The following is a 13,237-nucleotide window of genomic DNA, read 5'->3' on the forward strand; positions in this document are numbered from 1 at the left end:
CAGACGCACTGCAGCTCGGCCCTACACCAGCTGGGTGATCTCCTCCGCGGTGCCTGGCGGTGGCACTGGACGGCCCTTGGTGGACGGCACGACACTCCTCCGCCGCCCGGTGGACGGCGACGGCTCCTCCGGTATTGGGCAGCCGGCAGGAGTCCCCCGTTCCCTGCTCCTCCGGATTCCTTCACGGAGGCAGAAGGCTCCGGCCCCCTGGCGAACAGCGCCGACTCCTCCGCTCCCTCACGGACCGCAGCCGCCCCTCCACATCACGGGCGGCTGGCCAGCCCCTCGCAAACGACTGTTGCGCACAAATAAAACGCAAACACAAAATAAAGTCCAGGCCTGGTCCTCTCTCGTCCTTCACTGTCGTCGCTCTAGTTTTATATCCTTCCATCTCCTCCGTGGGACTCGAGACCGGTGGGTCTAACAGGTGTCGTTCATCTCCAATCACTCCACGGGCCTCGCTCCTGTTCCCACGTCTCTCGGCCCCGCCCCACTCAGAAGCAAATAGGCAAAAGTTCATCAGAAGCAAATAGGCAAAACGCAAGTGCGGAGCTCATCGCACAGGGATAATAAATTGTGAACATCATGAAGATGAAACAAACCACTGTGGGAGGAAAGAGACAACTAGTAGAAACAGTAAAAGAGTAGAAACAGACCAAAATAGCAGGTCAAATCAACCGTTCAGCAATGGAACTTGTATAATAAGTGACTTAATATTTTGTCAAACATAATGAAGCAAAAAATAAAGTGTTAGTACCAACATTCTGCAGTTTAAATGTTATAGCATATTTTAACTGTGGAACAGTACCTCTTGCTGTTATTTGAATCTTTTTGTTGGTTTAACCAGAGGACGGAAATTCAACAAAATAGATTTACATCAAACTTACCTCTAAATTCAGGCTGATCCTGTTGCCCAAGAGCTGTTGAACATCATGACACACAAGGGCCTCCAGTATAAACTGTAGATATCAGTGGCTACCTTTCGGAATAACTTATGCCACGTTTCCACCGAAATTACCCGGAACATTTGTACCAGGAACTTTTTTTCCCAGGAACTTTTTTCCCCCCAGACCTGTTGCTTTCTGCGTTTCCACCGCGGTGTAAAGTACCGGGAAGATTAGGCAAATAGACTGGTGATGTAGATCTGCGCGCATTTCTCAATACAAAGTACGCTGATTTTGGACGTGCATTCTCGGTAGTGCGGACTTTGTGCATTCGACTCGGGAGTGTGATGTCCGCGACGACGCAAGTCCAGTAAATCTGCAAACAGCAGCGTACTTGATAACTTCAGTCAGCTGACCATGGCTACTGCTATTTTCCTCTCTGTATATTTACAATAAAACGAAATAGGATATCAAATACCACTGCCTCCTTTCATTTTCATTTAAGCATAATAACAGCTGCAGAAATGTACTTAGTTCAGGGATATGTGTACTGTATATATACAGCCATTACAATGAAACGAAATATTATATAGATTTGCCTTTTTTATTTTCATTTTAACATATAGATAAATTGAATACAGACCAAAGAAAACCTGTTAGATTTACCCCGCAGCTGAATGATATTTTATGTTTAACCACTAAAGAGACATCAGAGCCAGCGGCACACATCAGAAGGTCTAGCCGAGGTGAGGCTGCTTCTCGGCGGATACATGATCACTAAGCTCCCGCTGGCTAAATAAACCACAGATCTGAGTTTTAAACAACTACATTCTCGCCTGAAATACTTTCAAAATTACATTTCATGACACAAAAACAGTAATATTTTGAAAATGTTGATCCGAATAAATGGTGGTTGAACTCAACCAATGCTGCGTGAACTCAACCAATCAGGATGTTTAGCGGCCAAGTCCCGCCCCCGAAAGTTCCGGAACTTTGAAAAAGTACCACCTCGCCAGCAGGGACTTTCTGAGGGGCATTTTTTTTACCCGAACTTTATTTAGTTCCTGTGGTGGAAACACACCGAGTACCAGGCCAAAGTCCCTAGTTCCTGGGTAAAGTTCCTGCGGTGGAAACGCGGCATTAGGCTCCAGCATGGTTCCAGCATGCAATGGACAAGATCATGACTGTCTTGAATGGAGCACAGTGTTATTTCAATGACCTGTTAATCACAGAAAAGGATGATGAGGATCATCTCAGGAATCTTAATGCAACAATGCAGTGGCTAAAAGAGTTTGGCTTTCGGGTAAAGAAAGACAAATGTGAATTCTTCCAACCCACCACTGAATATCTTGGACATGTAATTGATAGCGCTGGTCTACACAAAGCACCATCAATGGTAAACGCTATTGTGGATGCACCATTTCCAAAGAACGTAAGCCAGCTGAGTTTATTCCTAGGGCTAGTAACTATTCAAAGTTCATGCCAAACCTGGCAAGCAGACAAAAACTGCCACAGATTTGTCATACCTTTTGGTCTAAATCTCTCATGGCAAGTGGGGAGAGATAACATACAAAGTCAAACCTTATTTGGTTAGACGAATTGAGCTGACAGTACAGTCAATGGTCCTAGAGCTGTAGTCATTGTGCTATTAATGTAAAGAACAGAGAAGCTAGCATTAGCTCAACAACTACTGAATGCGCATTTAATCTGCCATAGTTAGCATCTGTAACACATAGCATATATGTACTACTATGTGTATTTAGAAAATTCACTGTTTTATTTGCCTGTATGTTGCATGTAAAATGTATTATTATGAGTGGCCTTTTTTATTCTTAAATATGCATGAATTTTGTAACTATAAAACTTTACATTATAAACGGAGCTTATAGTTCATTGTTATGCATTAATAACTTCTGCCATTCATGTAGAGGCCAGTATATAGGATGATGTTAGATTATATCATTCATTTGGAAAATTACAATTCTGACTGTTTCACATCCTCAGTCATCACTGACGTCTTTGGGGTTGGTGAAATATCTGTCTGAGCAGCTAATCTTGTTTGCTCTGGGCATATGAGCTGTTACGCGACATCAAAAACAGGAAATCTCACAGAAAAATGTGCGAATTCATCATCATATTTGCAATCAACAATAAAGAACAATGAAATTCTGTTCACATTTGTTTCCATTAAAGTATGTGATACACACCGATGGTCATGTAGGCCAGTGGTTTAGGCTGATTTTGTTGTAAGACAAAATCAAAGCGGAAAAAAGTATATGTCTAAAATCTATGAGCGTGTCTTTAACTTTGGTAAATGATTTCATAGGCCCTTGTGAATCTTATAAGTGTTTATCCATTTTATGACAAGACAAGATTCAGGTTGTATAATGTTGAGGTACAACTTCTAAAAAATGCAATGGATAATGCAATTCATAGTATCTGTATTATTTTTATTTATTTTTTTACTTTGAAAACACACATACTCGGGTTGGGTTTCCAGATTTTCTCGGGACATTCCATAAACGTAATAGTTTTTACATTGCACAAACAGTATTTTCTGTCCTCTTCCCCTAACCCTAAACAGCTTAAAAACCAGTGGTCCATCAAGATCCCTCAAGCTGTTTTTAGAGCACTGGAGCGTGTCCAAAAAAAATTTAAATAAATAAATACAGTCACAGATCTGTCAAGTACAATATAGTAAATCCTGTAAATAAGTATAAGTAAATTCTAATAAGTAAATAAGTAAATAAGTTCTGAGCCTTTCACTGTTACCAAACTAAACAAATAGCAGTGTGTGGTTTGTCTAGATAATTCAGTGAGCCAGTGGCATTGCGTGATTTAAACTCTTGTTTGGATTACTATGCACTGATTGTAGTAGGGATTTTGCTAGGCATTGTGCAAGGTTTGGTAGAGTCAGGAAGTTGCATAAATGTTTACTTGTCACATCGTCATCATGGGAATTTACTGGACAAAGCCGGTTTACTCACATCCATCCAGTATTTAAGACACAGTACCACAGATGCCTGAGTAAATACAGACTGTGACATTGTAATAACTTGACAAGAACATCTCTTCAAGGTAAACATTCATCTCTGAGTTATATTATGTTATGTTTATGACTTCTATCTTTGTATCTGTATCTTTATTAGTGGTAACTTAATAATCAATTAATAAAAGCAAGCTTCTAAATACAGTTTTAATCTATGGTAAACATAATTTCACTTAACCAGAGAATAATCATTTCACATTAGGTTCTTTTGATGCTTTTATTTTTCAGGATGAAGACATTACGTGCAATGCTACTGATGCTGTTTGTTGCATCAGTCTTTTCAAAACCAGTACGTTTTTTTTCTGTTAATCACATACAACATGCAGTACTATTATCAATGAAATTATGTATTAATAATTGTAATTATAACTGTTTAAATCCTCAGTTTGGTTTGCGCAGAAGATTTGATTCATCGGACTCTGTGCGATCTAGATTCAGTTCAGGGGAAAATGATTCAAGCAGAGAAGACAGGAAGGATTCACAGTCTGATGGGAATTCTGAATCAAACGGGTGTAAATCAAGTGATTCTGAATCTTCGGAGGAAGTTATCAGCGTTGTGTCAAGCACATTCCCTCCAGCTAGCACAGCAAGTCCATCGACCGCTGGCAAGACAACAACAACAACAACACCAGCTACCACAACACAAGCCATCACACAATGTGTTACTGAAAGAAGGGGTGATGATAGTGTTGTTATAATATCTTGCAGTACTTCTCCATAATCATCAGTTGAATGTTTAAAGATGTACAGTTCATTACAATATAAAGTCAAGTTTATGTACTGATAATGAAGGTCTTGATACTGAATGATGTAACTTTTAAAATGATTTACTTTTAAACTTCATGTCACTATTATGGTTTTAATTGCTTATTTGGAATTTTTAAAATCTTTCAAATACAATTGTCACAACAGTTGTATGATTTAACACCCTTTAACACACTGTTTTCCGATGGGATTTATTATTGGTTGTACTTTGTCTGAAGCAATAAAATACTATTTACCAGCATACTGAAATGAGAGTTCAATACATTTTTTGCAAATTTTTCAGCAACCAAATGAATTATAATAGTTATTATTATTATAACATTTGTGTAAATGGCATGGAACCCACTATATGCTATTTTTCTAATTCAGTAAAATAATTTACATTTGTTAATATTATTATTATTTGTAGTAAGTTCATGTGGGCAAGGAAGAGGACAAAGGGGTCGGCAGGACTGCTGACGTATTTATTAAACAGAAAATAACTTAAACTTTGCAAACACCAAATGGTGACTTCTATTCTGACACGTTGTCACAGCACTTTCGATTTACTCCTTCCGGTTTCCGTTTCCGGCTTCGCGTCAGCAGTCCGTCTCTCTCTCACTTGCTTCCGTCTCCCCTGGCGTTTTATACTCTCTCCACGCCAATTACTGGAACAAGAAACAGGTGATGATAATTTCTGCCCAAACCACTCACTTACCGCTCGTCTCCTGATTCTCTCTCCCGCTGCAGACTTCGCTAAACCTGGTGGCTGGAGATCAGATGAGCAAATGAGGAAGCCAGGGTGGAGCAGGCGGAACTAGAACCCTTCCCGGGCTTAACTGGGGAACAGGAGCCCCTTCCTGGGCCTTACATGGGAAACAGGAGCCTTTCCTGTGCCTAACATGGGGAACAGGAGCCCACCGTGGGCTTAACTCGGGGAACAGGGGCCCACCGTGGGCCTAACTCGGGAACAGGGGCCCGCCGAGGGCCTAACTCGGGAACAGGGGCCCGCCGAGGGCCTAACTCGGGAACAGGGGCCCACCAGGGCGGAGCAGGTGGCGTGGGATTCCACCAGGGCGGAGCAGGTGGCGTGGGAGCCCACCAGGGTGGAGCTGGTGGCGTGGGAGCCCACCAGGGTGGAGCAGATGGGACAGAATCCCACCAGGGCGGAGCAGGTGGAGCTGGAACCCACCAGGGCGGAGCACAGGACCACCACAGCCAAGCAGACGAGACAGAAGCCCACCAGGGCGGAGCAGAGGACCACCACAGTGGTGTCGATTGCACAGGAGAGCAGGTCTGGTCAGGTAGGACTGAAACAGAGAACATAAACAGGTTAATGGCGGCCTCCGTGGCCGTGATGAGATGGTAGATGGCCTCCGTGGCCATGACAGGGCAGGTGGTGAGTTCATGGATGGCCTCTGTGGCCATGACAGGACAGACAGTGAGTTGGTGGATGGCCTCCATAGCCATGACAGGACACGACGAGAGTTCATGGATGGCTTCTGTGGCCAAGACAGGGCAGGCAATGATGTTAATAGACGGCCTCCTTAGCCATGACAGAGCAGAACAAGAGTTCATTGATGGCTACTACTGACACCTCAGAAGGTTCTGCAGCATTTGCTGGTACCTCTGGAGGTTCCACAGAAATAACAGTCTCCTTGACAACAACACAACAGGCTGAGAGAACATTGCTGGGTACAACAGATAGGATGTGACGAGGGTCTGGAAGTTCAGCTGAGACAGGATGAGGCTCTGGATGATCTGTGGTGGTACGATGAAGCTCTGGAAGACCTGCTGAGATGGGTTGAATTTCTTTGAGAGCTGCTGAGACATGACAAAGCTCTGGAAGGTCGGTGGGGATTTGACTTTGCTCATGAAGACCAACGGTGACTTGATTTGACTCATGAAGTTTACCTCTGGCTTTACTTGACTTATGGAGATTAATGGTGACTTGGCTTGATTCACAAAGATCATTGGTAACTTGACTTTGTTCATGAAGATCAACTGTGGCTTGACTTGACTCATGAAGATCAACTGTGGCTTGACTTGACTAACGGAGATTAATGTGACTTGGCTTGATTCACAAAGATCATTGGTGACTTGACTTTGTTCATGGAGATCATTGGTGACTTAACTTGACTTGACTCATGGAGTTTAACTGTGGTGTTACTTGACTAATGGATGTTAATGGTGACTTGACCGGACACTGGAAAGTCCACGGGGACCTGACCGGACTCTGGAAAGTCAACGGAGACATGACCGGACTCTGAAGGATCAACGGGGACCTGACAGGACTCTGAAGGATCAACGGGGACCTGATCAGACTCTGAGGGATCAACGGGTCCTGACCGGACTCTGAAGGATCAACGGGGAACTGACCGGACTCTGAAGGTTCAATGGGGAACTGACCTGACTCTGAAGGATCAACGGGGAACTGACCTGACTCTGAAGGATCAACGTGGAACTGACCTGACTCTGAAGGATCAACGGGGAACTGACCTGACTCTAAAGGATCAACGGGGAACTGACTTGACTCCAAAAGAGTTTATTAGGTCAGTAAACACAAGTCCTTATGCATCATTTGTATTATCAGCAAGAATGTTAAAATCTCTGACAATTAGCATTTTATCAATGTCAACCAAAAGGTCTGAGGGGAAATCTGTAATTGATTTTAGGAATTCTATATACAGCCCTGATGGTCTACATACAGTAGCTAGAGCAAGAGATACAATAGATTTATTATGCATATCTGAAAGTGTAACATTAAGTAGAAGTATTTTGAATAAGTGTGACGAGTCAGCTGCCTCCTCCCTGATTTTCACCGGCACCCCGTCCTAAATCGCCGCCCTTCACCAGGCTCCCGACTGGAGTGGGTGTGTGAGAGGAGGGGCGCTGGACGAGTCAGGGCTGGCGGCGTGTGATGGGGCACACCTGAAGGAAATGGAGCCTCATCACCAAAAGCCCAACGCGCCTCTCCACGGGAGACCGGTCTCTTCCCCGTGCATGCACACTGGTGTATAATATTTGGTTTCTGTATTCCCTCATCCCAATCATTACCTGTCTCTAGACAGTACTTTTGCAACATAGATTTCAGTGTCTGGTGAAATCTTTCCAGCGCGCCTTGACTGTCCGGATGATAAGCACTAGACGTGCGATGGGTAATTACTAGGGTCTTCATTACCTGATTAAATACATTGGACATACAATTTGTACCCTGGTCACTTTGTACAATTTTAGGCAACCGAAATGTCGAGAAAAGTCTCACAAGTGCTTTCACAATGCTCGGTGCCGTAATTTTTCTTTAAAAAATCGCCTCTGAAAACCTAGTAGATAAACACATCACAGTTAGTAAAAATTGATTACCACTTTTTTTGGGAAAGGGCCAACACAGTCTACTAGTACATTTTCAAACGGATCTCCTAGCACAGGGATTGGTTTCAATGGAACAGGTTGAACAATCTGGTTTGGTTTTCCAACAACTTGACATGTGTGACAAGAACGACGATAGCAAACTACGTCCTTTTTCAGTCCGGGCCAAAAAAATGCTTTAAGATCCGACTATAAGTTTTCCGAACACCAAGATGTCCTGACAGTGGATGATCATGCGCCAAACATAGCACATGTGGTCGATATAAAACAGGAACCACAATCTGATAAGAAACCTCCCAATCGAAATCTTGCTTTGGTGATGCACACCATTTTCGAAGCAACAAACCATTTTCAACAAAATAAGCATTCTGCTTACTCTTAGTCAGATCAAAAGAGACAACGGAGTTAAAAGCGATGGTGAGACTTTCATCCTCTTTTTGGGCAGAAATTAATTTCTCTCGTGAAACTTTTAAAATCAACGAATCTGAATCAGTCAGTAGTTCTTGAGATTGTTCCATTTTCTTTTGTTTAGGAAAGTCAGAAATAAGTTATTTTTCTCCATTAACTACAGCAGGAAAAAATTAGTCATTCAACTCCACTTCTTTTAAACTTCGCAACTGTGCACGGGTAACCGAGCACATGGGAAAAACATGAGGGTATGTTTCACCCACCTCATTTGTCACACTGACTTCTGGTTTATCCTAAAACCTCCAACAAGGGCATAACTTTCCCTCCAGCCAAGTCATTTCCCAATATGAAATCCACTCCTTTCACAGGAAACGAAGTACAAACTGCCACTCGAACAAACCCAGTACACAGATCACTTTGCAAATGCACATTATGCAAAGGCACTTTTACACATCCCATCTCAATGCCTTGTACAATTACACTGGATCTACATGAAGTTACATCAGAAAACTGCAACTTATTCTCCACGACAAAAGATTGCATCGAACCAGTATCCCTAAGCATCTTAATTTCCTTTGTAGCTCGCAGTGAATTAGCTTTCGAGCACACAAACTGGACTCCGGGAACATCAACAATCGGTTGCAAATTTTCAGAACGTGTAGGTACAAAAACATTTTTGTGAGTTAAGATAAACTCATCAGCTAGCACAGCAGCAGATGACATCGAAGTTACCTTTTGTTCATTCAGGTAAACTACCACTTTCTCAGGCAAACAATTTTTAAGCTCTTCTTGTAAAACTAGCTCACGCGACAAATTAAAATCATTTACTTTGTTTGCCGCACACCACTTATCAAAGAGTGTACCTTTATCTCGAGCAAATTCTACAAATGTCTGGCTAGAAGTTTTCTTATAAGTTCTGAATTTCTGCCTATACGCTTCAGGTACTAACTGATATGCACGAAGTATGGCAGACTTTACAGAATCATTCTTCAGACTATCTTCAACAGATAACGTAGAATAAACTTCCAAAGCCTTGCCTACCAATTTACTTTGAAGCAACAATGACCAAACTTCACTAGGCCAATGGAGTGACTTAGCAATCCGCTCAAAGGCATTAAAATAGGAGTCTATTTCTGATTCTCTGAATTGAGGAACAAGAGCAATGTGCTTACTCACGTCAAATTTGCAGTGGGATGACTCAGCCACCGGAGAAACAGCAGATAAAGGAGCTGAAACTGGCCGTGCAACAGGCTCTCTAGCAACCTTAGCGTCAAGTTCAAGCTGGCGCAGCCTCACCTGCGTCCTCTCTGGAACCCAAAGAAACAGGAGATAACGGATCAAAGGGTGGCAAACCAGCCTTCGTATCTGCTTCAGCCTCCACCTCCACTTCAACGTTAATTCCGCCACTACATACGTCTTCATCTCCCAAGCTAAAAGAAGCCACTGCCACATCGCTAGGGCTGAGTACACCGGCATTTTCATCCGTCACAACTCCTGACGTCAGAAGGACATTTAGCTCGACTAATTTATCTATTATTCGACTCTTTATATCAGCCTTACGATTCTGTCTATTGACTGTCAAACTAAAATGATCAGCTATCGCAAACAAATCCTGTTTCCGACATAAGTTAAGGTGTTCCAACGAAGGACCCTTAACAAACTCTTCTAAACTAAACATATTTCAAGTGCATTACAAATGGAAATACCTTCAAAAAAACATTACTCACTGCCTTTTACCACATTTCACAACTACTCAAATCAACACTTCCCTTTGCCACCACTCCAACATCTTTTAACATGCAAAATTATATAAAGGCATACTTGACCACTTCTCTTTCCTAAACAGGGAAAAAAGAGATAAGATATAAAATCCTCTGATGAAATTGTTTTTACTAGGGGTTAAAGGAGGTAACATTAAGTTGCATATTAAAGAAATGAGGCAGGGAAAAAGGTGGCAATGAAATACATGACACAACTGCACTACAAGAAATATTTATTGCCCTCAAGGAACAACAAGTTAAACAGACAAGACAAAGGAGAGAAGGGAAGTTAAAGTGGCACTTAAATCATAAAATGAAATATAAGCCCCACTAACTAACTAACTTCCCAAACCCCTAAACTAATAAAGAAAGAAAAGAAAAGAAAAGTCTTCTACGCAAAAGCGTCATAAACTAAACTAACTGCACTAAAGCCAAAACATACAAAAACAAGCGCACACAACTAAACTAGTGTTTCTAATACATCCAAGATCACTACGTGCAGATATGTAGGTCACGTTACTCACTAAACTCTTCCACTCCTTCCTTGTCTTCCAAACCATCAACAAGCTGACAAAACATCAGATCAGAAAGCAGTAAAACGACAAACGCACACAATAGTCTTAGCAGAAAACGTCCTTCCCGCTCTTTCTCCTTTTAAACCTCTTGGATGAGAGCATGATTGACAAAGGAAACGATGTTAATGATGATTGACAGCAAAGATATCCAATAGAATCCAAGGAAGGTGGTACCTAAGAGCATGAGAGTGAAAATGGAGAAAAGAAAAAAAAAACAGCACAAAAGATCACGGACCATAACAAGCACGCTCTGGGAAGCTTCCTGTGTTGGCAAGACGGCGTTTCAGCGGCGGTCGTTCCAGTGTCGAGTGGGTTGCACACTTCAGGCTGCACTACCCCCTGTCATGTTGCAAGCGGCCATCTCCCCTGTGCACCTCTGCACTAAAAGAGCATTTCCTAAGAGCAAATTTCCTCTAAAAGAGCGCCATTCTCTGGCTGTGTCTGGCAGACATGAGGGACACCGACAAGGTCTGGTTCCTCAATGCCCCTGTGTCCCAGACCGGCCTCTCGACATGGTCGAGAGCTTTGCCCAGCAGTTCTCGGCTGCCCAGAAGCAGACTGAGGCAATACGACACAACCTGCCCCGGCGGGCACCTGCTGCCTCCTCCCATCCGCCGGCCGCAGTGCCCCAGCCTGCTCGTCGAGGGCGGCCCCCTGCATCTGCCCCCGCTCCTGCGCCGCATCCGCAGCAGCCTCCAGCAAAGCAGCGCTGTGGAGCCAGGCATGGGCAAGCTGGCGGTAAACGAAAGAGCAAGCGGCACTTTTTACACCGCTCGGCCTGTTACATATGAGACCGCTCCAGCACTGGCTTTATGGCCGAGTCCCAAGGTGGGCGTGGAAGCGCGGCCCTCACCGGGTCCAAGACACCGGCCTGTCGCCAAACCCTCACCCTGTGGTCAGATCTTGCGTTTCTCCGGCCAGGGGTGCCCCTAGAGCAGATCTCCAGGCATGCTGTGGTTTGCACAGATGCCTCCACCACCGGCTCGGGGGCCACGTACGACGGGCATGCAGTATCAGGGGTTTGGACGGGCCCGCAGCTGCAGTGGCACATCAATTGCCTAGAGTTGTTAGCAGTGCACCTTGCCTTGAACCATCTCAAAGGTCTCTTACGAGGCAAGCATGTGCTGGACCATGTGCTGTCTCGAGCAATGCTCCCGGGAGAATGGCGACTCCATCCCCTGACGGTCCAGCTGATTTGGAGACGATTTGGAGCCACTCAGGTAGACCTGTTTGCTTCTCCAGAGACCTCTCACTGCCAGATGTTCTACTCCCTGACCGAAGGAACTCTCTGCACAGACGTCGCGAGGAGCACTAGTTCGGGGAACCAGGTCTGAGTGGGCCAGTACAGCGGCACCAGTCGACGATTTGTGCCTAGAGTTTGGGCCGGCTGACTCCCAGGTAATTCTGAGGCCCCGGCCTAGCTACGTGCCCAAGGTTCCCACTACACCCTTCAAAGACCAAGTGGTGAACCTGCAAGCGCTGCCCCTGGAGGAGGCAGACCCAGCCCTGGCTTTGCTCTGTCCCGTCCGAGCATTAAGGTGCTACGTAGACCGGACACAAAGCTTCAGGACCTCATACCAGCTCTTTGTCTGTCCAGTGTTATCCAGTCTCACCCAGTGAGGTAGTGCTTTGACAATGGTGAGTGGAATTACTTGTTCTGAGCTCCAGCCTACCCCTTATAGGGGCCAGGCGGCTCGCACAGGGCACTGGAAGAGGCAGCACCCATGCCGCTTTGGTAGATCCCATTTTGCGTCGATCACCGACGTGGCCGAGAGCGAGAGTGATCGACTGAAAGGGAACGTCTCGGTTACGTATGGTAACCCTCGTTCCCTGAAGGAGGGAACGGAGACGCCATGTCCCGTCGCCATGGTTGCTGTACTGCCGCTGAGTTAACGGGTCTCCGGCTAGTAGTAACACTCGAGTTGCTTCTTTGATGTTGTTCAGATAAGAGAAATAATTACTGCTCTCTAAAACTCACTGGTATCAGAGTAATTTACATATAACTCATAGATGACAATGCAGCGTCTAACCATTAATATATTGTTGTTAAAGTAAAGAACAGAGATGCTAACACTAGCTCAACAACTACTGAATGCGCATTTAATCTGCCATAGTTAGCTTCTGTAGTACATAGCATATGTACTGTACTATGTGCATTTAGAAAATTCACCATTTTATTTGCCAAATGATGTTGCATGTAAAATATAAAATGAGTGCCCAAAAAATATGCATATTTTTATGCTTACAATATGTGAGCATGAATTTTGTTTCTATAGAACTTAATTTAAATTGAGCTTATAGTTAATTTTTATGCATTCATAACTTCTACCATTCATGTAGAGGCTGGTATATAGGATGATGTCAGATTATCAGATCATCCATTTGGAAAATTACAATTCTGACTGTTTCACATCCTCAGTCATCACTGACGTCTTTGGGGTTGGTGAA

General features: G+C 43.9%; 1 long non-coding RNA gene across 1 annotated transcript; it reads left to right on the plus strand.

Annotated features, from left to right (window-relative positions):
* The first annotated feature begins 4,015 nt into the window (after nucleotides 1-4,015).
* LOC132127662 (uncharacterized) lies at nucleotides 4,016-4,804 on the plus strand. The gene is made up of 2 exons (XR_009427570.1): nucleotides 4,016-4,222; nucleotides 4,319-4,804. It is a non-coding gene; the product is annotated as an uncharacterized LOC132127662 (long non-coding RNA).
* Nucleotides 4,805-13,237: the final 8,433 nt, after the last annotated feature.

Source organism: Carassius carassius, chromosome 45, assembly GCF_963082965.1.
Source record: "Carassius carassius chromosome 45, fCarCar2.1, whole genome shotgun sequence".
NCBI classification, from domain to species: Eukaryota; Metazoa; Chordata; class Actinopteri; order Cypriniformes; family Cyprinidae; genus Carassius; species Carassius carassius.